The sequence below is a fragment of the Manis javanica genome, chromosome X (assembly GCF_040802235.1).
Source record: "Manis javanica isolate MJ-LG chromosome X, MJ_LKY, whole genome shotgun sequence".
Taxonomy (NCBI): domain Eukaryota; kingdom Metazoa; phylum Chordata; class Mammalia; order Pholidota; family Manidae; genus Manis; species Manis javanica.
The window spans coordinates 96,555,677-96,578,694 of NC_133174.1; the positions used below are offsets into that span (position 1 = coordinate 96,555,677).

The following is a 23,018-nucleotide window of genomic DNA, read 5'->3' on the forward strand; positions in this document are numbered from 1 at the left end:
TATGTGTGAGTTTGAGAAAGTGAGTTATTTTATTGGAGTTATTTTATTAACTGGATCTGATCCCCCCTGTAATTTGGGAGAGACTGTCAGCTCCTCTTGATGACTGTGGTAAAGAGGTGAGTCACCAGTTACTTATTCAATTCCCTTGTCTCTGTTCCTTAAAATAACCTGACACCTGTGCAGGTAAAGCCTATTTATCCTTTATTTCTTTCAATTACATTCTGTTGGTGGATATAGAGTAAACTTTAGAAGACCCCAGAGAGGATTAAATTAATTTATGATTTTAAAAAATACATGCAATATTTTTAATGTCAACATTATGTATTAAAAGGTCCCCTGACAAAATGGGCATAACTTACCAAAAAAAAGTGAATGTAAGTAAAGATCTAAATTCTCCTTAAATCATCCTATGTGGGCATACCTCGGAGATATTGTGGTTTCAGTTCTAGACCACTGCAATAAAGTGAATATTGCAAAAAAGTGAGTCAAATGAATTTTTTGTTTTTCCACTGCATATGAAAGTTATGTCTACATTATACTCTAGTCTATTAAGTGTGTAGTAGCACTATGTCTGGAAAAAAACAATGTAAATACCTTCATTAAAAATATTATATTGCTAAAAATGTATAACCATCATCTGAGTTTTTAGCAAGTTGTAATCTTTTTGCTGGTGGAGGATCTTGCCTCAGGGTTGATGACTGCCAAATTATCAGAGTGGTGGTTGCTGAAGGTTAGGATGGCTGTGGCAATTTCTTAAAATAAGACTACAATAAAGTTTGCTGTATTGATTGACTCTTCTTTTCATGAATGATTTCTTTCATTAATGAACTTCTCTTTTACTATAATAAAGAAATTTCCTTACTCATTATTTTTTGGCAATACTCCATTCCAGTGCCTTTAAATTTCCCCTGCTACATAGTACAAGAAGTTCTAAAGTAATAGCTTGGGATTCTGGTGATGTGAATTTGAGATAAAAGTGAAAAAAAATGAATTTCAGTCTATGAGTGTTGGTGTTCACGAGAGTCATTTTAAGAAATGTGCATTTACTAAGACAGAATGCCATACGAGGATTCCTTTCCTTACCTGGGTAAGTGATTATCAGAACATAGCTTCCAAAACATTTCTATAGACCTTGACTATCAATTGGATAACTGAAAAGTACTTTTTGATTATCAATTTTATTTGAACCTAAGCAATTGTGGAAAATGAAGCACTTTTGTTAAAAGCACAGGGATTAACAACTCCTAGTTTGTACATTTTATTACTTTAAAAAACTATTTCCTTGTAGTAAGAATACTTAACATGAGAGCAACATTCTTAACAAAATTTTAACTGTACAATGCATTATTATTGACTATCAGTACAATGGTATATAGCAAATCTCTAGAACATCTTCATGTTACTTAACTGAAACTTTATGCCTGTTGACTAATAACTTGACATTTCCCCTCCTCACAGACCCTGGAGACTACCATTTCACTCTTTGATTCTATGCATTTGATTATTTTAGCTATCTCTTATAAGTGGAATCATGCAGTATTTGTCTTTCTGAGACTGGCTTTTTTCCACTTAGCATAATGTTCTCAAGGTTCATGGATGTTGTCGTATATTGCAGAATTTCCTTCATATTAAAAGCAGAATAGTATTCAATTGTGTATATATGTATATCACATTTTCTCTATTCCTCCATCTGTTGACAGACAATTAGGTTGTTTCCACATGTGGCTGTGGAGAATAGCATTACCATGAACATGTGAGTGCTAAATATCTCTTCATGATCCTGATTCAATTCTTTCATATAAGTACCTAGAATAGGATTACTATGTTATTTCTATACTTGTATTTTTTGAGGAACATCATGCTGTTTCCCATAATGGCTGCACCATTTTGCATACCACCAATAATGTGCAAGAATTCTAGTTTCTCCATATCCTTGCTAACATTTATTATCTTTTGTTTTCTTAATAGCCAATCTGATAGGTGTAAAGTGATATCTCACTGTTGTTTTGATTTACATTTTACTGATGATTAGTAACATTGAGCATCTTTACATATACCTGTTGTCATCCCATTCTCTTCTGGCCTGCAAAGTTTTTACTGGAAAATCTCCTTATATTCTTATGGGCCTTCCCTTGTATGTGAAAAGTCACTTCTATTGCTGCCTTCGTAATTATCACTTTGACTTTTGACAATTTGATTATAATGTGTCTCACTGTGGATTTCTTTGGTTTCATTTTATTTGGGCTCCTTTATATTTCTTGGATGTAGATATCCATTTCTCATTCCAAATTTTGGAAGTTTTCAGTCATTATTTCTTTGAACAAACTTTACAGTCCTATCTCTCTCTGTCTTCCATCTGGTTCTCCCATAAGGCATAGTTTGTGTGATAGTATCTCATAAGCTTTCTCATTCTTTTTAATTATTTTCTTCTTTTTGCTCCTCTCACTAAATTATTTACAACTGCTTATCTTTGTATTCTCTGATCCTTTCTTCTGCTTGAACTAATCTCCTATTGATTCCTCTAGTGAATTTTTCAGTTCAATTATTGTGCTGTTCAGCTTCATGAATTCTGTTTGATATTTTTAAATATTTTCTCTTTATTGAAATTTTCACTTTGTTCAGGTATTGTTCTCTTGGACTTGGTGAGCAACATTATGACAACTAATTTGAATGCTTGGTCAATCTCCATAAATCATGATTCTCAATTTCATTAGTGTTAGTTTCTGGGGATTTATCTTGTTCCTTTGTTTGGAACACCTTTGCCTGACTCTTCATTTTCCTCAATTCTCTATATCAATGTCTGTGCATTAGACAAAGCAGGCCCCTCTCCCAGTCTTCACGGACTGACCTCTCACAGGAGAAGACTACACCTATCAGTCTGGCCAGGGATCCTGGGGCTCTCTAGAAACTCTTTGCTTCCTCAAGGAGAGGCAGGCAGCTGTGTTTTCGTCTGCTCACTTGGTGCTGAGAAAGGGAAGGATCTATGATCTTCATCAGTCTAAATTGCTATTCTCTCCCAGGTGGCTAGACTGAGCTAGAACCATCAGAGCTCCAAGACTGGAAAGTCAGATGCCATTTCTTTGGGAAGCTCTGGAATAGATGGAGTGTTGGATGCATGAATCAACTCCTTCCTTCCCAAGGGGAAGGTGAGAGCTGAGATTTTTCATTCACTCACTTGATGCTAAGCAGTGGGGAGGATCTTTGGCATCTAATAGTCTAAACTATCATTTTCATTCTCCCCCAGGTGGCTAAACTATTTCAGACCCTTCAGAGGTCTAAGACTAGAAAGACAAAATCCTGTCTTCTGGGGATCCCCTGAGAAAAGCTGGGGTACTGAACACATGAACCAACTTCTTCCCTCCCCTGGGAGAAGTTGAGAGCTAGGTGGTGTCTTCCTGATCATATGATGCTACACCAAAGGAAACTGAAATGAGGTTGTTCTCAATCTGCCTGCTGGCTTCAGTGAGTCTGGTTCCATGTTCAAACAAGGTGTGGGAGCATTTTATTCAGTTTCTACATTTATCACAAAGGAAATTTGTCCATGAATTGTTGCGGAATTAGTGTGTTTGCAAGGGGAAGGAGGGTATAAGACTCCCTAAACCACCACCTTGCTGATGTAACTCCTGGAAATTTCATTTCTTAATGATCATTAAAGCTATGAACTTATGGGTTGTGGATTGAACAATATTAATATTTGTTCTTTATATTAATTTGATTTTGTATAAACATTATACCAGGTTGTAGAAGATCTGTAATAAATATTTGGATATTTGTAACAGCCGAGTATTTCTGAGATTTGGGGATACTTTAACAGGTTAGGTGTTGTTTAGTGCATGTAATAATGGTCAAAGAGTACAGAGGGAGAAATGAATAAATAAGAAAGTAAAAAAGAAAGGGGAAAGAAAGAAAGAAAGGAAAAAAGAGAGAGATTCCTATGGGTAAAGAAAATGACATTACTGGAAGTTTACATACAAACTTGGTAGTAGAGATTATATTGAGAGGAGGCCATTGGATGCTGTGCTAGTTCACTTAAACATTTTTTATTTAAGAGATTTTTCTATTATTTTTTTATATTAAGCATGCATCATTTTTTATAAGAAAAAAGCAAATTTTTATGTCTCAAAGGTATATGGAAAATGCACCATCAACATGATCACACTTTCTAGGTGGTATTTATATATGATGAAATATGTTCAAATCTGGTGTAGAACTAAAAAAAATAGAATTTTCTTTTAGCTGTAGAAACGAAGAGACTCAAATATTGACAGTAATATTTTTGTCTCATTATTATTACATTATCTGGTATTTTTAATGAACATTCCTATGGGAGATACCTGCCTGCTTTGGTGGTTGACTATCCCGAGTTCAGATTTGGGTGCTCCACATCTCATCTGTGTGATCTTGGAAAACAGCAGCTCTCCCCCAACCCCCTTTGTGCCTATTTCCTCAGATTCTGGATAGTTCTCATTTTGCCATTCTTCTTTGTTTTATCAATCTTAAGAGGTAAAAGTATAGGATGTCTTTGCATTTGCATTCTGTTATTATTGAAGAAGGTAACTTTAACTGTTAACTGACCATTGTCTTATTAATGTTTCCTCATGAAATTGAGGTTGTGCAATAAATCTAATTTTTCTTATCTATGCAGTGTGTAAAAAAGTTTAAATAAACATCTAAATATTTATCTGCTGGCAATTTAAATGCTGACACTTGTAGCCCGGCATTTCTAGACTGAAGTCTAATGTTTCCATGGACTATGGTCAACCCCCTATTACCAGAAATAACTTTGGACTTTTTAAACATTTTTATTCATCCATGATATTTCTGATGAAACACAATGTACTTTACTGACTTCTAATCAATCCTTGCATTAAAGAGATGTTGATATTTTGTCTATTTGTCAGAAAGGAGATGAGGAATCAAAGCAGCTAAGGAAAATGGTCATAGCCATATATTGCTTAAGTAGCAGAGCCACACTCAAACCTCATCTACCTTTCCAAATGATTCAGTGATTGGAAAGCTTACCCATGGAACTACCTAGTTAACTCCATGTGAGCCTTGCATTCCTCTGTATCTGGAGAGTTTGACATTTCTGCCTTCTCCTATCATGGTGTTTATTCAGAGTATCCTGAGAGCTTGTGGGCATTCCACCCACATCAACCGACTTACCCTCATGACAGCCTGTTTTAACAATAGTATCGCTGATCACAACTTATGTATTGTTCAAAGGAAAAAACCCTTTCCCATATATTGCTGTGGCCCTGTGTTCCTCATAGTGCCATCACAATGTCAAGTTCTGACATTTTATCTTCCACTTCATTCATTCATTTGTAGCAATATGAGTCACATGTGAGACTTTGTGGCCTGGTACAATACTCATGCTCTAACGATAAATTTAACATGTCATGAAAAGCATTTGTTCATCTTGTGCCTTAAGTGCCAAGGAAGTTTCTTATTGACTGGGGTTACAGTGACTTATGCCTGGAGGTTGAGGTAATAAAGCAGTGTTAGGCACTGACTGGGCCTTCTGTGCATCAAGGTCTCCTACCAAAATTCCCATGACACAGCTTTAGTAGAATTGAGTGTGTGTTTCTGTTGGCCAATGGAAGCAAACACCCAGAACCCTCCTGAGGCACTCACTGAAGGGCATCTCCAGTGCCTCCTCCCCATTCTTGAGCCCAGGGGCCAACCATGGCAATTGAGTATTGGAGGTAATTTTGGAGTTTTGTGGATTTTGGAATCCCTTCAGGACCAAGCATGTGGTATTGTTGGATCCAAGTTAACCCTGACAGTGCATCTGATGAGAAATAAGAGCTTATAAACAATCCTAAGTTTTCTGCATGATTCCTTATTTAAAAAGTTTGTTTCCTGACATATGTACTATTTAAAGGTTGTTAGTATGTTCCTTGATGTGATTTTTGTTCATTCATTTGTGAAAGTGGTATAAGTTAAAGTGGCTCATCTCTCAATAATGAATCTGACTCAGAGTGAATGTATATATTCCAATTTCCATATAATGCTATGCTAATGCAGGAAATATGGTAACACTTTGGCTTTTATGACAACTGTCTATGCTGTTATTTCCTAGTAGACAGATCTGATAGAATTACAGGCAGAAAAGGTGTAAAATCTGCATCAATTACAGGCCTATTCGAAGTCTATCATCATAGCGTGTATGTATCTGTTTGTGTTTGGGGTTTGAGGGTGTTTAATCCTTCCTGTTTGTGGGAGACACTGGCAGTTCTTGCTAACAGGAGTCTGAAGAGTCCAAGTCACCAGCCAGGGTTTTTCCTTCCGTGAACTAAGATGATAGGACCCCTAGGCTAGGTGGGCAATTTTATATCTTTTTCATAAAACAGAGGTCTCTGCACTTTTCAAACAAGCACTCTTATTTAAGAAAGCTTTCTTCTAGTACTTTAAAGCTGTGTCATATGTTATTAAATATCTAAATAAAATAATAATTTCACACTTGAAGAAACATACACAAACTTGAAGCTATAACACAGAAATTGACAAACTTTTCAGTAAAGAGCCAGATATTAAATACTGTATATTTTGGAGCCATACAAGTCTCTATCCCAATTCCTCAACTCTGTCATTGTAACAGGACAGCAGTGGTAGACAATAAGATAAAAAATGAGAGTAGCTATGTTTCAATAAAATTGACTTTTTTAAAAGAGGTAGCAGGCCAGATACAACCATCAGGCCTCAGTCTACTGACCTCTGTTATATAGAATTCGATTTTAAATATTTGAAAAAATCAAATCTCTTTTTGGGCTCTAATACATCATCATCTTGCTTACTGCTGACATAGCTGAGCATCACTTTGGAAACCCATTCTGTAAAGGAATATTTATGTGTTTTCCTACCAGTAATTTATATCTCAATATGGCTTCTCTTTACCTGTAGCGTAAAGTACAAGTCCCTTACCAAATACTGTTTTATGACAGCTTGGGTGCCTGCTAGTGGATACTGTTGATGATGCAGTTAGTTAATTCATTTTATCAATCATGTTTTGAAAGAGATGCATAACTTATTGCTGAATTCCTTGAACAAAATATGATTTAAGAGGAAGCAGGTTGTAGGAAAAGGATAGATATATGAATCTCTTAGCTCAGCTTTCCTTAGAGTGTGCAGAGGTGCTGTGTACAGGATTCTGACATCCCTGTTTATCCTTTACCACTTGTTTGGGTCCAATCATGGAAAACACCACAGAGATACACGAAATTAAGAGGAGAGAGAAGCAGGTTGCATTTCCTTTCTGATTACTTTTGCTATCAGTCTCATCCCAAGAAAAGCCCTTCTATCCAGTGTGCCATGTGGTTTCCATAGTTTGCAAATGTTTTTCTAATTCCAGGGACATTGGACATCACATCCTCTCAGAAAATATGCCCAATGTCATTAATTACTAGGGAAATGCAAATGAAAGCCACATTGTCATATTACTTCATACCTATTAAATGGCTGTTATTTACAAAAAACAGAAAATATCAAGCATTGGCAAGAATGTGGACAAATTGGAATCCTTGTGCACTGCTGGTGGGAATGTAAACTGGGGCAGGTGTTATGGAAAACAGTATGGTGGATCATCAAAAAATTATATATATTTTTTAAATTATAAAACTATATATAAGATTTAAAATAGAATTAATAATTAAATAATGTCCTATTTTTATAGAATTAAATATAATTTTACAAATGAAAAATAAGATCCAGCAATTCTACTTCTGGATATATACCCAAAAGAACTAAAATTCCATGTTTGCAGCAACATTATATCATAATAGCCAAAATGTGGAACTAATGCATGTCAATTGTGAGATGAATTAATAAACAGAATGTGATATGTATATACAATGGAAAATTATCCAGCCTTAAAAAGAAAGGAGATTCTGACACATGCTATAATAATGCTGAGTCCTGTAGATGTTATTCTAAGTGAAATAAGCCAGTCACAAAAAGACTCATAATGTATGATTCCACGTTTATGAGTAGTCAAATTCATAGAGACAGTAAATAAAATGATGGTTTCCAGAGGCTGGATAGAGGACAAAATGGGCAGTTACTATTTAATGGGTGCAGAGTTGCAGTTTTAGAGGATGAAAAAAATTCTGGAGATGGATGGTGGTGATAGCTGCACAACAATATGAATGTACTTAATGCCACTGATCTGTACACTTACAAATGGTTCAAGTGGTAAATTGTATGATATGTATATTTTATCACAATAAAAATATTCAATTGCTTAAAGTATAGGCCTCCAGCTTGGACCTGCTTATCTTCATTCCTATATTGTGGTGTGGTTTAAAATATCTTGTTTCCCAACATCAACTATGACTTTTAATAGCTGTAGAGCAAGGGGAAAATAAATTGCACCACAAAATTTCAACATAAAATGATTGCAAAAATATATTTGGTAAAATGGGAACAGTCTTGCCCAATATTACATGATTTGAGATAGATCTAGTTCTGTGAGCTGGATCTCTTGACTCTCCTTCCAACTGCTGACTAGCAAAGCTTTTAACCTGCTCAGCACTTCTGAAGTGCAATGTTCCTACAGGGCTCAAATGGCATCAAATGTAGTACTCTAGGTACTTTGCACATCTAATGTCAATCCATAAAATACAAAGTGGGAAGGAAATCAAACCAGTTAAACAGGTTGATTAATAATTTTCCCCACCCCAAGTCTAGAATATATGATATTTTGAAAGAGAAATGATAACTTAATCTCATCCACATTGTAGATATAATGTTTATTTTCCTCTTTCTGCTGCATGTTGAAATATTTCCATGTTGTGTTATTTAGTTCATGCTAGTCCATTCCTATTTCACAACAATGTGTACTACTGTTTTTCTATTAGCATTCTTTTTGGACACATAGATTTAACAGTACAGTGTGTGTGTGTGTGTGTGACTATGTGTTTGTGTGAAATCAAACTGAGATCTTTGATATTAATGTATCTTTTATTTTAACACAACATTAAATCAGCTTACAAAGTCTATAAAATATGTAGAAACATATACAAAGACAGCACATTATAGATGTTCACTGTTAATATAAGGGTGCATATGCTTCAAACACATTTCCTATGCATCTGTATACACATATATGCATATATTGCATAAAACTGAGTATCTTCCCTCGATAATAGTTGATACTTTTTCATGTAAATAATTATTTTTAACATCATTTTTAGTGAATCTTTTTAAAAGATTTCCTGAATGTATTTTTTTAAATTTCAAGCAGTACAGAAAACCATTATGTGAAAGATAAAATTGTTTTCTTGATCTCTCTTGCACCTTCCCACTCAGATATACCATATTAATTGCTTGACATATATTTTCCAACTTTCTGTTTACATTGTAGAAATATGTATTATAATTCACTTGTATATTTTAGCTTATACATTATCGACTTTATGTGTTGAAAAACATTGTTTCATAATGTAAAAATTATTTCCATGATAAGTGCATATATGTATGTGCATGTTGGTTTACACATACTCATTTATAATTTGGAATATGGAATGGTATTTAAACGTATGTATCTTGGCAATAACCTCCTCAAGCATTTTTCTTGGATGGGGTGCATTATCATGCAGATTAGAGGCCTCTCAGTGAACTCAGAGACAAATCAGTTTTCAAACTACAGGTGTCATCTGAGGACACAGTAAAAAAGGGAGAGGGAAAACTAGTGAATCAGTCACTTCAGGCTCTTCTCAACAGGATTTGTAAGCTTGTTTCACGTCGGATTGATCTGCCTCCAAACTAATACCTCCCCACACCTCAACAAGCACACACACACACACACACACACACACACACACACACCATGCTCACAACAGGCCTGATATATTGATGCTTATATCCCATGCTCACTGCCTGTTCACATTTCTGCAAATACTTCTGTTTCCACTATAAATGTTATTTCAGCTTCACTTATGTACTTATTATGTAAGTACTCGTGGGGAAATATTTAAAATTAAATATATTTATATAAAGCATCACTATTTCAATCATTCAGGAATGTGTTATTAATATTTGAGTCCACATGTCCCATTTTTTTATCCTTATGTTTCCTTATGTTTATATAAGCATGTATCCTTATGTTTATATAAGAAATGAAAAAGGCATTTGAAAAATTATGCAATCTATTTTAATATTTGTTTACATTCACATTTACTTATATCTTTTAAAGTGTTAAACACTTCACTGGAGTAATTTCAACATGTAATTGAAATATCAATTATGGTTATTTTCTGATACAAAAGCAATGCATGCTTGAGAGAAAGAATCAGAAGGGAAGTATGTTAAATAAAAATGTTTATTTAATTATTCCCTTATCACATGTTTGATCCTTTATATATAATCTCACAGATATTTTTATTTTCATGTTTTGTCCTAATAATAATACCTCTCTCTTCTCTTGGTCTAGAAGGAAAAATAGATACACACAGAGAGAGAAACACAAAGGAAAATAAAGATATATAAATATTGATCCTCTTTTGCACATCAGTACCAATGCCATATAACATTGAAACACAGCATACTAACTTTTTAAATAAATTCAATTTTTCACAGGTCCTTAAATATATAAAACTGTATCTGATATTTCACTTTAGAATTGAGCCAAACACCACCTGAACAGTGTGAATACACAATGAGATTAAAACAAAAGGGAAATACTATACTCGACAACCCTGAAATCTATAACATCATTTAGATCAAGAAGTAAATAAATTTTTCAGCTGAGTTGTTTAATTTTTTGAAGTTCCTGTTTTTAACTTCTCTTCTATGACATTTGCTCTTTAAAGAATCAAAAAAATTAAATGCAAATTAACTTTTTTCTCCAATCAACAGCCATGGATTGTGGAGGAATTATTTTGAAAACTCTAATTTGTTAACTCTTCTCTCAAGTGAGGGCTTAAATCACTTCTGAGGAAAAAAATACAATCTTCAGCAAGGAATTCTCTCAAAATGAGGGTACTTGTCTTGATAAGCCTCACTACATCATTATCTACAAGCAGTAATTCATTTCCTCTCATATTCACCCCAGTGGTCCTTCCTTACAATTACTAGTTATTTAGTCTAGTTTCTTGTAAGCTCTAGGCTTTATAATTTAAAAGCTTCCAAAAAAAGTAGTTTTATAAAATATGAGCCACAACTTTCCTCTGTCAAAATACAGTTTATAAAATTAGTTTTATTAGGAAAAGACATTCTTGCCTATTTTTGTATCTTTCTATTTCCAGATTAAATTTAGCATACATTTTCATATGTACTTCAAAAGAACATGTATTATTTCATTGGGTTAGTAGTAAATCTTTAGAACAACTGGCCAAGAATTTCTGCCTTAATAATTATTCTCTTACATTGTTCACTAGTTCATGTATTTCTTCAGAGAGGTCATGCCTAATTTTAGGAGGGTTGTTTTTTGTACATAGCACTGAAATGGCAACAATTACAAACAGAAAACTCACAAAATTGCTCTCAGTGTGCTAATTAGAAATAAAAGTTAGACTTACTTCTCATTTTTCAAATTATATCATATGACCATAAATATGCATACACACATTTAACTTAACAAACATTCTGAATCTCTGACTCTCAACATTTCCCTAAACAAATAACCAGTCACAAAATGTTATTCTTCAGGTACACACCTTAGAAGAGATCTCCTAGTTAGAAAAGGGAAAACACGTGCACTTCAGAAAAAGAACTCTACAAAACTCATGGTTTAGCTTTGGGATATTATTCTAAGACTAGAGTAAATATCCTCCCGTTCAAAGCCCATTTCTTTACAATTCAGGTGTTTCTCCAGTCCAGTAAGCTAATTTTCTTTCAAAAGTGCTCTTTTAACCTTTCAGCCCCTATTACCTTGACACAGGAAAGGCATTCAGCATCTACTTTAATTGTAATAACATTATGAATACTGTTTTGGGTTTAAAAGTCAAGGATAACTTATTTTCCTGAAGATGAGACCTCCATAATAACTAATAGCCAAGTGAGAAAACTAGGTGTATCTTTCAGAACCTATTGATTTCCTTGTGTTATGCACAAGGATAAGGAGTTGCCCATGTTTAACTTGTAAGTTATTGCCTTGTAGTTCATTGCAGCAACAATGACAAATTTGTATTGAAGCAAAGTGCTATCCATGGGACAGACTAAAAAATTGATAGTGTAAGCCATCAAGAATATATTATTTATCCATTACAAAGAGAACAATGTTATGTCTGCGTACTTAGGACAAAAATGGGACAACATCTTGAATGGTAGACAGAAATCTGATAACATGGTTACACATGACACAAAAGAGTAACAAGGATGGAAATGGCTGATAAAGGTAGACTTGATTTTCCCTTAGCATATTGTAAAAAATTACAGAGAGTATACATTATAGACATACACACCTAAATATAACTTAACAGAGACTTTAAAAATATATGAAATGAAATATCAGATATAAGTGATTAAAAAGAAAGCAACCAGAGCAAAATGGTGCCATATAAAGAGAATGTAAGGAAAATACCTTTGAGAAGTTCGTAGGCTGATATTCTATACTGATCGAAGGAAATATTCTTTATTAAAATTTATATACTTAATCATATAAAAGATATCCAAGGAGTCTCAGAAGAGAGTCTAGGAAAGTCAGAATATTGGAAATAACAATAACTGAGAATTTTCTAAATTAATGAACAATATCAAATGGAATATTCAAAATATGCTAAAAAAATACCTAACATAACAGTCACATACTTACCCAGACATATGCAATCACCCCAACACACACACACACACACACACACACACACACACACACACAGGCCAATTATAGTAAAACTCTTAGAAAGCAAAGGCAAAGGCAAAAACTTAAAAGGGAAGGGACAAAAGCAAAAACAAACATAATTAATAAGCAGGGGCCTTCTTTTTTTCTTTTTCTTTTCTTTTAGTCAGAGTTAACATGACAGCATTGCTTTGAGGCTGACAAAGGCATAAAAGAAACAATAACATGGAAAACAATAGTAGGAAGGAGCCAGGACATCTAAGTTTGGACAAACCAGGAAGATACAGAGTGGTTCTGAGAATTCAGAAACTTAGAGGATGGGTCCTTCAGACCCAGAACACAGATTCTGAAGAAAGGGAACTGCCCAGGTAGAAGTGGTTTCTAAGGAAGATCAGAGGCGAGATACCTGAAACCTGAGACACCTATGTCTGATGATGGTGACCTGCTCTCTGCTCATGCCAAAGCATCAGGATCTCAGTGGAAATCACCCTAAAAGCTGAGTCCCAGAGCTCAAGAGAGAGTTCACCAATGTGCTGGTGGTGGTCTTTCTGAGGGGACCCAATGTGGAAAGTCCTTCAAGTTTGGAAAACTTTATTTTGGACATTCTGCCCCTACTGAAATCATATCGCCTTGTTTTAGTTTTATTTTATGTTGAGGCCTTTATTCAGCTGATATTGAAAGGAACAGGAACAGAGAGGAAGGCACATTCTGCTTCTCCTTCCTCCACACTTCCTGTCTCCCTTTGGTAAACCTGACAGAGCCTAACGGGGATCAGGCTGGTAAAGGCAAAATGGGCTTGACAGACTCCCAGTCTAGTATGGAACAGAATATAGGACACGGAGCCAAGAGACTTAGATATCCTTTAGATATCTTTAGTTATCCTTAGATAATCTGCTTCTTCCTAAAGCACATATCATGACAAAGAATATAATAGCAAGTCTTTTAGATGCTATGTATTTCTTTTGAAACATAATAAATACATAAGAAATAACTGTAACATCAGCAACATCCCCTTTCTAAAATGCAAAACCAAGAGCCAAAACCTTTATTAAGGAGCTTGTACTTTATGCTTGTAGAATAAATGGAGAGCTACTTACAGATTTCAGTTAGTGGTGTGATGGCAGGAAACTTGTTTATTTCCTTTGCTGAGAATAAAAATAATGTTTATTGAGGATGTTTATTAATTTGTGTGTCAGCGATAAATGATGAGCACAATATTGTAAGTGCCGCCTGCTGACCAGAGTGTGGCTTTCAATATTCATGCAGGGGGTAAAAAGAAAAACAAAACACTTGTAGTGAGGAATTCTCTTAAAATGTGACCACTTCTCTTAATACCACCCTACCTTGAAAACATGTCAGACTCAGAAATAGGCACAAGAGATTACCAGGGCCTTACAGTGGAATGTTGGGCTATGGTTAATGGGCCCCCCATGGATTAGGTCATTCTATAGAGGTATGGCTTTTTTATTGCCTTTGGTTGATTAGACTACTTTACCAATCTGTGACAGAAATTGACATGTACAAAACTGATAATGTTGTTTCCTCTCCATAGCAATGCAAATGATTTCTATTCTTGGCAATGCACATGCAAGTTGCCTTATAGAAAAACAATACTGGTTAACTCAAATTCTTATTTGAAAAGTGCTTAATAGTTTACTGGTTCTCCTATTAATTATTGAGATAAGTAATTTGGATAAATGTTCTTTTAATGATAGCATGAGAGTGTCAGCATCACAGAGCAGTATAAGATTTGATGCTATGAGGACTTAGATATCTTTAGATAGTACCTACTTCTTTCTAGAGCACATATCCTGATGACAAATGCAACAGTAAATGCTTTAAATGCTCTGACTTTCTTTTGAAACACAATAAATAACTATAATATCAGCAACATCCACTTCTGAAACCACCAAAGCAAAAATCAAAACCTTTTTTAAGGAGCTTGTACCTTATATTTATATGATAAATGGGAAGCCATTGACAGATTTAAATTAGTGGTGTGGTGATAGTACATTTGTCTTTTAAAAGAGTCTTTCTTAATCCATGTGTCAGCTAATCAAAATGAGCACCATATCAACCCTAAAGTTCCACAAAGTCACATTAGAGCTTCCACCCCTACTCATTTAATCTTACCATATGTTGACTTCAAATTTTCTCTCCCATAAAGTATACACAATGATTTCTTGCTAGAAGTAGATATAAAATAAGTATAGTACATCCTTAAGGTTACAAGCAGAAATCTTTTTTAAATAGGAGTGTAAGATCAGAAATATTTGGAGATCTCTGCTTTAAAGAATTCAGATCACAATGCCCTCGCACAACAGGTATCATCTTAGAACACACAAACACAGAAAGGTGACTCATCACCTCAGAGTCTCTTCAGTAGGAACTTCCAGCTTCTTCAGTAAAACAGGAGGGCTTATAGCTTCTAATCATCAACTGAGTATCTCACTTTCCCAAAACATACATACATAAAAATGCATATAGCCATACATTCTCAGTGATAGTAGACACCTACTAGGCTCCATATTTCTGCTACTAGTCCAGCCTGTAAATATCCTTGTTAAATGTTTCTGCCTCCAGTATAAAATGGCACATCTCAGTTGTCATAGAAACCAAAATATCATCAGAACATTCTTGTTGGTGTAAGCTTTCTAAGGAAACCAGGAAATGCACATACATCCTCAGAAAAAGCGTTGCTCTTGAGCTCACTTATACCATGCTCAATCTAATGAATGAATGAATATTTGAGAAAATATCTGAAGTTCTCCACTGAATAGACATTTAGAGAAAGAAGTGCAGTTCCCCTGTTAAAGACACAGACTCATGTTCCAGTTTCTGTTACAAATCACTTTTCAGGCTGCCATAACATGAGAAGAAGAGGTGCATTTGTGCAGGGGGAAGCCTCTAGATTGTTGGTCACTTTAAAATGATCTGCAGGGGATAAAGCATCTGGATGTCAGGGGAATGCAAACTAGAATATCAGGTTTTGCCACAGTCATAGGAAACTAGGCCTACATTTATACGAAATGTGTGTTATTGGGTCCTGAGGACCAAATGGTTCCTGAGAAGAGAAACGACCCCACAAAGCACACTTGCCCTAGGGCAACAGGGAGATAAAGGTAAATATCTCACATTTGGGAATCGGCTCTGCCTAGTTAATGCTGAACCCATACTGTCTGTGAATATTGTGCTTAGAGGTAGGTTTCTAATAACCATGTTAAGATTTTTAAAAAATTCGTAAAATTGATAATTGCACAAAATTATCATCGGGGTACACAAGAACACACAATTTCTGTCATACACATTCATGTCAGAGATAGAACTGCGCTATGATGCAACACTTTCTCCCATAGTAAGCTTAAAATGGATGCCTGTGTGATCAGTCCTGGGCAGTTATGTGCATAACGCCCTGCAGAAAGGAGTGTAGTTCTGGTTTCCAGCATTTCTAGGTTTCCTAGTCTAAAATCTCCCACCATGGCCTACTTTTTAGCTACCTAGAAGATGTCACTGAATGCTGAATTGGCCAGTAATGTAGAGAATCAGCTCTCATGAACTGATTCAAGCCAGCTTCAGCACACGACTCGATCTACATACCCTAGAGCAAAACAAAGTCATTCTGCTCTATGTGGGATCCACAAGAGAAGGGCCATGATGGATTAGAGATAAACCAGTGTGCAAACTACATGAACGATTTCAACAAGTTCTTAAAACATAGGAAATGGAGATAGTTATCAAGACCCACAGTCTAGCCTGTCTAGTTTCTATCTAGCTTTGCAAATAGTGGGATGTTTTCATGGTCACTCATTATAAATCAGAGACTTTCAGAAAGATAAATGAAGGTTCGAGTGTCAACTCTGCCACTCATCAACCTTATGACTTACAGCATGCTGCTTAAACTCCCTGTTGCCTAGTTCCCATTTTGGTGAAACAAAGTGATAATGTCTCTACCTTCAAAAGGTTGATCAAAGTTCACTAAAGAAAATGAAAACTTTGTTTCATAAAGCATGTTCTTTTTATTGAAGCAAAAAAATAGTTTAACATTTCTTTTTTAAACAAATAATTTATAAGTTCTTAGCATTATTTTCTAATTTTCAATTACTGACAAACATAGGCACTTAAAACCTTTGTGGGGTCTTCAGAACAAAAAGTTTGAGAACAACTGTTTTTGTAGAATTCAGGAAGGTGGCCATAAATCTGCATCATACAGTCTCACAAGCTGACTTTCAATTCATCATCTCTCACCATTTCTCTCCAAAAAAATACAACACATTTATGGTTTCAGCCTGCAAAGTGCCTTCTGCAGTCAGGTAGTGAGAAATTAGGTCTACTACATTCCTCATGTCTATGTGCAGCCTACACGAATGCTCAGAGGATCTGTCTTCAGTTAATGATAAGGAGGCATGAGCATCTGTAATCCATTTCAGTGGCATTTTCCCCCCAAATTGTGTCATTCAATGCATGTTATTCTAGAATTTTGTTTTCATGCAACTTAACATCATTCCATATCACTACATAGCATTCTACCTCACTTTGTATACACTGCATTATTATTTAATTGGATGTATGAATTTATATGTTTGTATTGTTCCCCATGTTGTATCGTAAGCATCTTTTTCAAAAAGTATATTTAATACCTCTCTGTTCTGAGGAATCACAGGAATATAGATAAGTGCCACCTGCTGACCAGACTGGTATTCTGCACAGTGAGACTGAAAGGAAAACACCTAGGAACTGTAGGGCAACTAGAGGCAAGCTTCAGAGGTAAGACTGTCCAGCCCATGGGATATTCCACTGTCACCTAATGACAAAGCTAGTCTGTATGCCTCTGTGTCTTCCCCTTAGAACAATGTGCAGTGTATCACAATGGCAGATATTATTTCTTTTTTTGTCCCTCTTCATAGGAATGCTTATTGAAAATTCTCACAATGAATTAAAAGGTTCAGTGTAAACTATGTGTCTATTCTTCCAGATTTTATTCTATCCATACATACAGTTTTATAAACTCTATGAATACCCTTTAAAACAATTCCACAGCATATTTTCACATTCCTTGGAATTCTCATTTGTCTAATCTTAATGTGAATCACTTTGATGAGGTACATTCCACAAACCCTAGAAATAATAATTTGAGTTATTTTTCTACTGAAAAAGTAATATATTTCTCATTATAAATAATAGGTAAATCTTTTAAGTAAAACCATTAAACTTCCCTGTTACCTCATTCTTTGTTTCTGTCCCAATATATCCTCTGTTGCTAAATTCATACACACCTTTAGAATCACATGATGATTTTAGGATACTGAGCATCATCCAACTAGTTTTACTCTATCTCCAATTTCTCAGAGAAACAAGTATCCAGTACTTCAACTTATCTTTGAATAAAATATCTAAGCCTGTGAGGTAAGAATTCACAATTAAATCAACATGAAGGGCAAATATTACTACTAGAAATTTTCCCACACTAACTCCACAGTCTATTGAGGATGATCAAACAATGAAATTCTGAAATGAGTATTTTACATTTTCTAATATATTTTATAACATTGAATTTTGCCACCTTTGCTTTTAGTTAAAAATTAAATTCCTATATAATAAATTAGCCTTTCAGTCATGTAAGAAGTATCCATGCCTCTCCAATATACAAATTTGAAAATTAGATTCTGATAATCCCTTTTTCAAGCATTGGTTTTAGATATGTCAAATACTTAGTATAATAACCACAGGATTACTGGAGGCACTTTCAGTGGAATGTTGAGCATTGGCCAGTGGGCCCTATAGGAGTATCCCATTGTACATAGGTAAGCCTCTTTCATCGTCTTTGATTGATTAGGCTACTTTTCCACTCTGTAAGAGACAAAAGTTAACTTGTGGAAAACTGATAGTAAACGCCAATGTTTCCTGTCCATTCCAATGTAAACGATTCCTATTCCTGCCAATGCACATATATTTTGTCCTATGGAAAATGTCAGAAACCAAAATTCAAATTTGAAAGGATCGTAGTTTGTTATTAATTATGGAGTTAAAGAAGTGGCAAAAGTGAATATCCTTGTCTTATTTTTTATCTTAAGGGGAAGGTTTTCAGTCTGTCACAATTAAGGCTGCTATTAGCTTTGGGGTCTTTTTAAATGCCCTCTATTACATTAAGGAAACTTCCTTTGATTTCTAGCTTGTTGTTTTATTTATCATGAAAGGGTGTTGAATTTTGTCAAACACTCTCATTCATCAACTGAGATGATTATGTGGCTTTTCCCTTCATTTTATTAATATAATGTGTTACACTGTTGTCTCACCCTCACATTCCTAGGAGAAATCCCAATTTACAGTGGTGTATGGTCCTTTTAATAAAATGCTAGAATGACTTTGCTACTATTTTGGAGAGTACTCTTTCATCTATATTCATAAGGGTTATTAATCTGTAGTTTTCTTTTCTTGTAATGTCTTTGTCAGTCTTTTGTGTCTGGGTGATACTGGTCTCATAGTATGAATTAGGAAGTGTTTTTTCCTCTTCTGATTTTCAAGGTGTTTGAGAATTGGTGTTAATTTTCCTTAAATGTTTGCTAGAACTCACCATCAAGCCACTTGTTTTGAGCTTTTCTTTGTTGGAATTTTTTAAAATTACTGATGAAATCCCATTATATTTATAGTACTGTTCAGATTTTCTATTCTTGAATCAGTTTTGTTTGCATATTTCTACAAATGTCTATTTCATCTAAGTTATCTAATTTATTAGAATACAATGGTTAACAGCATTCACCAACAATCCATCAGTAATTTCAATCTAATCTTTTTTTGGCCATTATAGCTAACAGTATGTCAGTTTTATTAATATTTTAAAAGAAATAATATTGGCTTTGTTGATTCTATTTTTTCTCCTTTTTGTAAGTATCCAGTTAAATCTCTATTATTTCATTGCTTCTATTGGGATTGGACTTAGTTTGCTCTTCTTTTTCTGGTTTCTTAAGGTAAAAAGTCAGGATATTGATCTGAGATCTTTCTTTTTTAATATATGTGCTTATGGCTATAAATATCCATCTGAGCACTGATTTTGCTGCATCCCACAAGTCTTGGTACATTGTGTTTTCATTTTCATTTGTCTCGAATTATTTTCTAGTTTCCCTTGTGATTCTTTTTTGACTCATTGGTTTTCTTTAAAGAGTGTGTCTATCACTTCACATATTTGTGAATTAACATGATTCCCTTCCGTTTTTTATTTCTAATTTCATTCCATTTTGGTCAGGGAACACATTTTACATAATTTTAATCTTTCTGAATTTATTGAGTTTTTTAGTGGCCTAACATATGGTCTCTTCCTGGAGAATTTTCCATATGTACTTGAAAATTATGTGTATTCTGCTCTTGGTAGGTAGAATGTTCTATACATGTCTCTTAGTTTACTTGTTTTATAGTTTGGTTTAAATCGTCTTCTTGTTTATCTTCTGTCTACTGGTTCTATACATTATTAAAAGTGGGGTGTTCTTGATGTTCTTGTGTCTATTATTATAAAACTATTTCTTCAGTTTTGTCAATTTTTTTTGCTTTGTATATGTTAGAGCTCAATAATTAGATACATGTTTATAATTGTTATATCTTCTTGATGCATAGATCTTTTTATTATTGTATGATGTCTCTTTGTCTCTTATGAGAATTTTTGTCTTACAATGTATTTTTTCTGATATTATTAGAGTAAATCCTACTTTTTGTTGGTTACCATTTTCACGAAACATCTTTTTCCATCCTTTTACTTCCAACCAATTTGTGTCTTTGGATCTCCGAAGGTTATATGTAGATAGCATATAATTACCTCCAATACTCAATCACCACAGTTGACTCCTGGACTCAAGAATGGGGAGGAGGCACTGGAGATGCCCTTCAGTGAATGCCTCAGGAGGGTTCTGGGTGTTTCCTTCCATTGGCCAACAGAAACACACGCTCAATTCTACTAAAGCTTGTCATGGGAATTTTGGTAGCAGACCTTGATGCACAGAAGGCCCAGTCACTGCCTAACACTGCTTTATTACCTCAACCTCCAGGCATAAGTCACTGTAACCCCAGTCAATAAGAAATTCCTTGGTACTTAAGGCACAAGATGAACAAATGCTTTTTATGACACATTAAATTTATTGTTAGAGCATCAGTATTGTACCAGACCACAAAGTCTCACATGTGACTCATATTGCTTCAAATGAATGAGAGAAGTAGAAGATAAAATGTTAGAACTTGACATTGTGATGGCACTATGAGGAACACAGGGCCACAGCAATATATGGGAAAGGGTTTTTTTCCTTTGAACAATACATAAGTTGTGATCAGAGATACTCTTGTTATAACAGGCTGTCATGAGGGTAAGTCAGTTGATGTGGGTGGAATGCCCACAAACTCTCAGGATACTCTGAATAAACACCATGATAGGAGAAGGCAGAGATGTCAAACTCTCCAGATACAGAGGAATGCAAGGCTCACATGGAGTTAATATCTGGGCCCAAACAGACAGATTAATATATGGAAAAATATGTATGAAGACAATAGTGAGAGAGAAAAGAGTCCTGACAAGAGATTGAACTCCCATAGACTTCCCTGTGGTTGGCAGTCACTGAGAAATTAATTTGAATTGGTGACATTTTGGAATCTGCTTTCTTCAGGCAGTGCTACAATTTACACATTTGCCAGTAATAAGAAGGTTCAGTTGTATGACTCTTACAGATAGGATAAGTTAAGAATCTTAAAGAGAAATCTAATGAGGATTGATAAGGAGCACAATAATTTATCAATGCACACAAATATATGTTTCTGCCACATATATTCAGTTTACAAAGACACAACGGTTCTGTGATACAGTTCATCTCAGAATTAAACAAAAAGAAAGCTCCCTTTGTGGTTAACCCTGAGGTTTTTTTTTAAGAAGCCACCATGCTTTTCCTAGGATACACAGGAGTAAGGCCACGATAAACAGTCATGCCTATATATATGTGAAACAAAGTTTGCAATAATTTCTGTATAGGAGAAAACCAAAACATGCATCATGACCCACATTCCAGCCATTATATTTTCTCATGGATTAAAATTAGGTGGTTCCATGGGTAAGCTTTCCAATCACAGAATCATTAAGAAAAGTAGATGAGGTTTGAGTGTAGTTCTGCTGCTTAAGCAGTATATGGCTGTATGCTTTTCTCTTAGCTACTGTTACCTAGTTTCCTTTTCTGACAAATAGACCAACAATCAATATTTTTTCCTTGCAAGGATTGATTAGAGGTCAAATGTGCACTGTATTTTGTCTGGAATATCAAAGATAAATAAAGGTGTCAAAAATGTCCAGTTATTAATGTTAATATAGAGACCCCTCTTCACCTGGTCCATGAGAAAGTCAAATTTCAGCCTAGAAATGCTGGCACTATCACCAGCATTTAAATTGCCAGCAAATAAATATTTAGATATCTATCTAAACTTTGTCACAAATTGCCTGGGGAAGAAAAATGAAATTTATCACACACCCTCATACCTAAAATAAGGAAACATTAAAAAGACAATGGTCAGTGAATAATAAAACTTACCTTCCTCAATAATAATATAAAGAATGCAAATGCAAAAAGCACTCCATATTTTCACTTCTTAAAATTGATGAAACAAAAGAATGGCAGAACACAGGATTGTCCAAGGTCTGAGGAAACAGGCACCTGAAAGTGCTGTTTCCCAAGGTTACAAAGGTGGGACGTGAAGCACCCAAATCTGAACTCAGGTTATTCAACCACAGAAGCAGTCAGATATCTTTCCCCAGTATTCATCACCACAGGAATGCTCACTGAGAATGCTAAAAAATAATAATAAAAAGGTAAAAATATTGTCATTGAGTCTCTCTACTTCCAGATATTTTCCTCTTTGTTTTTTTATTTCCACAACTGAAAGAAAAGTCTTTAAGGGTTTTAGTTCTACACCATTTTTCAACATACTTTATCGTTAATTTTTTTATTATTTAGAAAGTGTATGTTGTGTTGATGCTTTACCTTCCACATACATTCAATATATAAATGTCAGGGTTTTTTAAATAAAAATGATGCATGCTTAATATAAACAAATAATTGGAAAATGTTTTCATTAATATCTAAATGAATTAGCACAGTACCCAATAGCCCCTTCTCAATATATCCCTATTACCAAGTTTGCATATAAACTTCCAGTAATGTTTTCATTTTTTACATGCATAGGAATCTCACTCTCTTATTCCTCCCTCCCTCTCTCTCTT

The 23,018-nt window shown here is 34.7% G+C and overlaps 1 long non-coding RNA gene across 1 annotated transcript in view; it reads right to left on the reverse strand.

The window, feature by feature from the left end:
* Positions 1–10,213: 10,213 nt before the first annotated feature.
* LOC108392645 (uncharacterized) overlaps positions 10,214–23,018 on the reverse strand; it is a 37,477-nt gene continuing 24,672 nt past the window's right edge. The window contains exon 5 of the long non-coding RNA XR_001852070.3: positions 10,214–22,586. This is a non-coding gene — a long non-coding RNA (uncharacterized lncRNA). The remainder of the gene's footprint in view (positions 22,587–23,018) is intronic.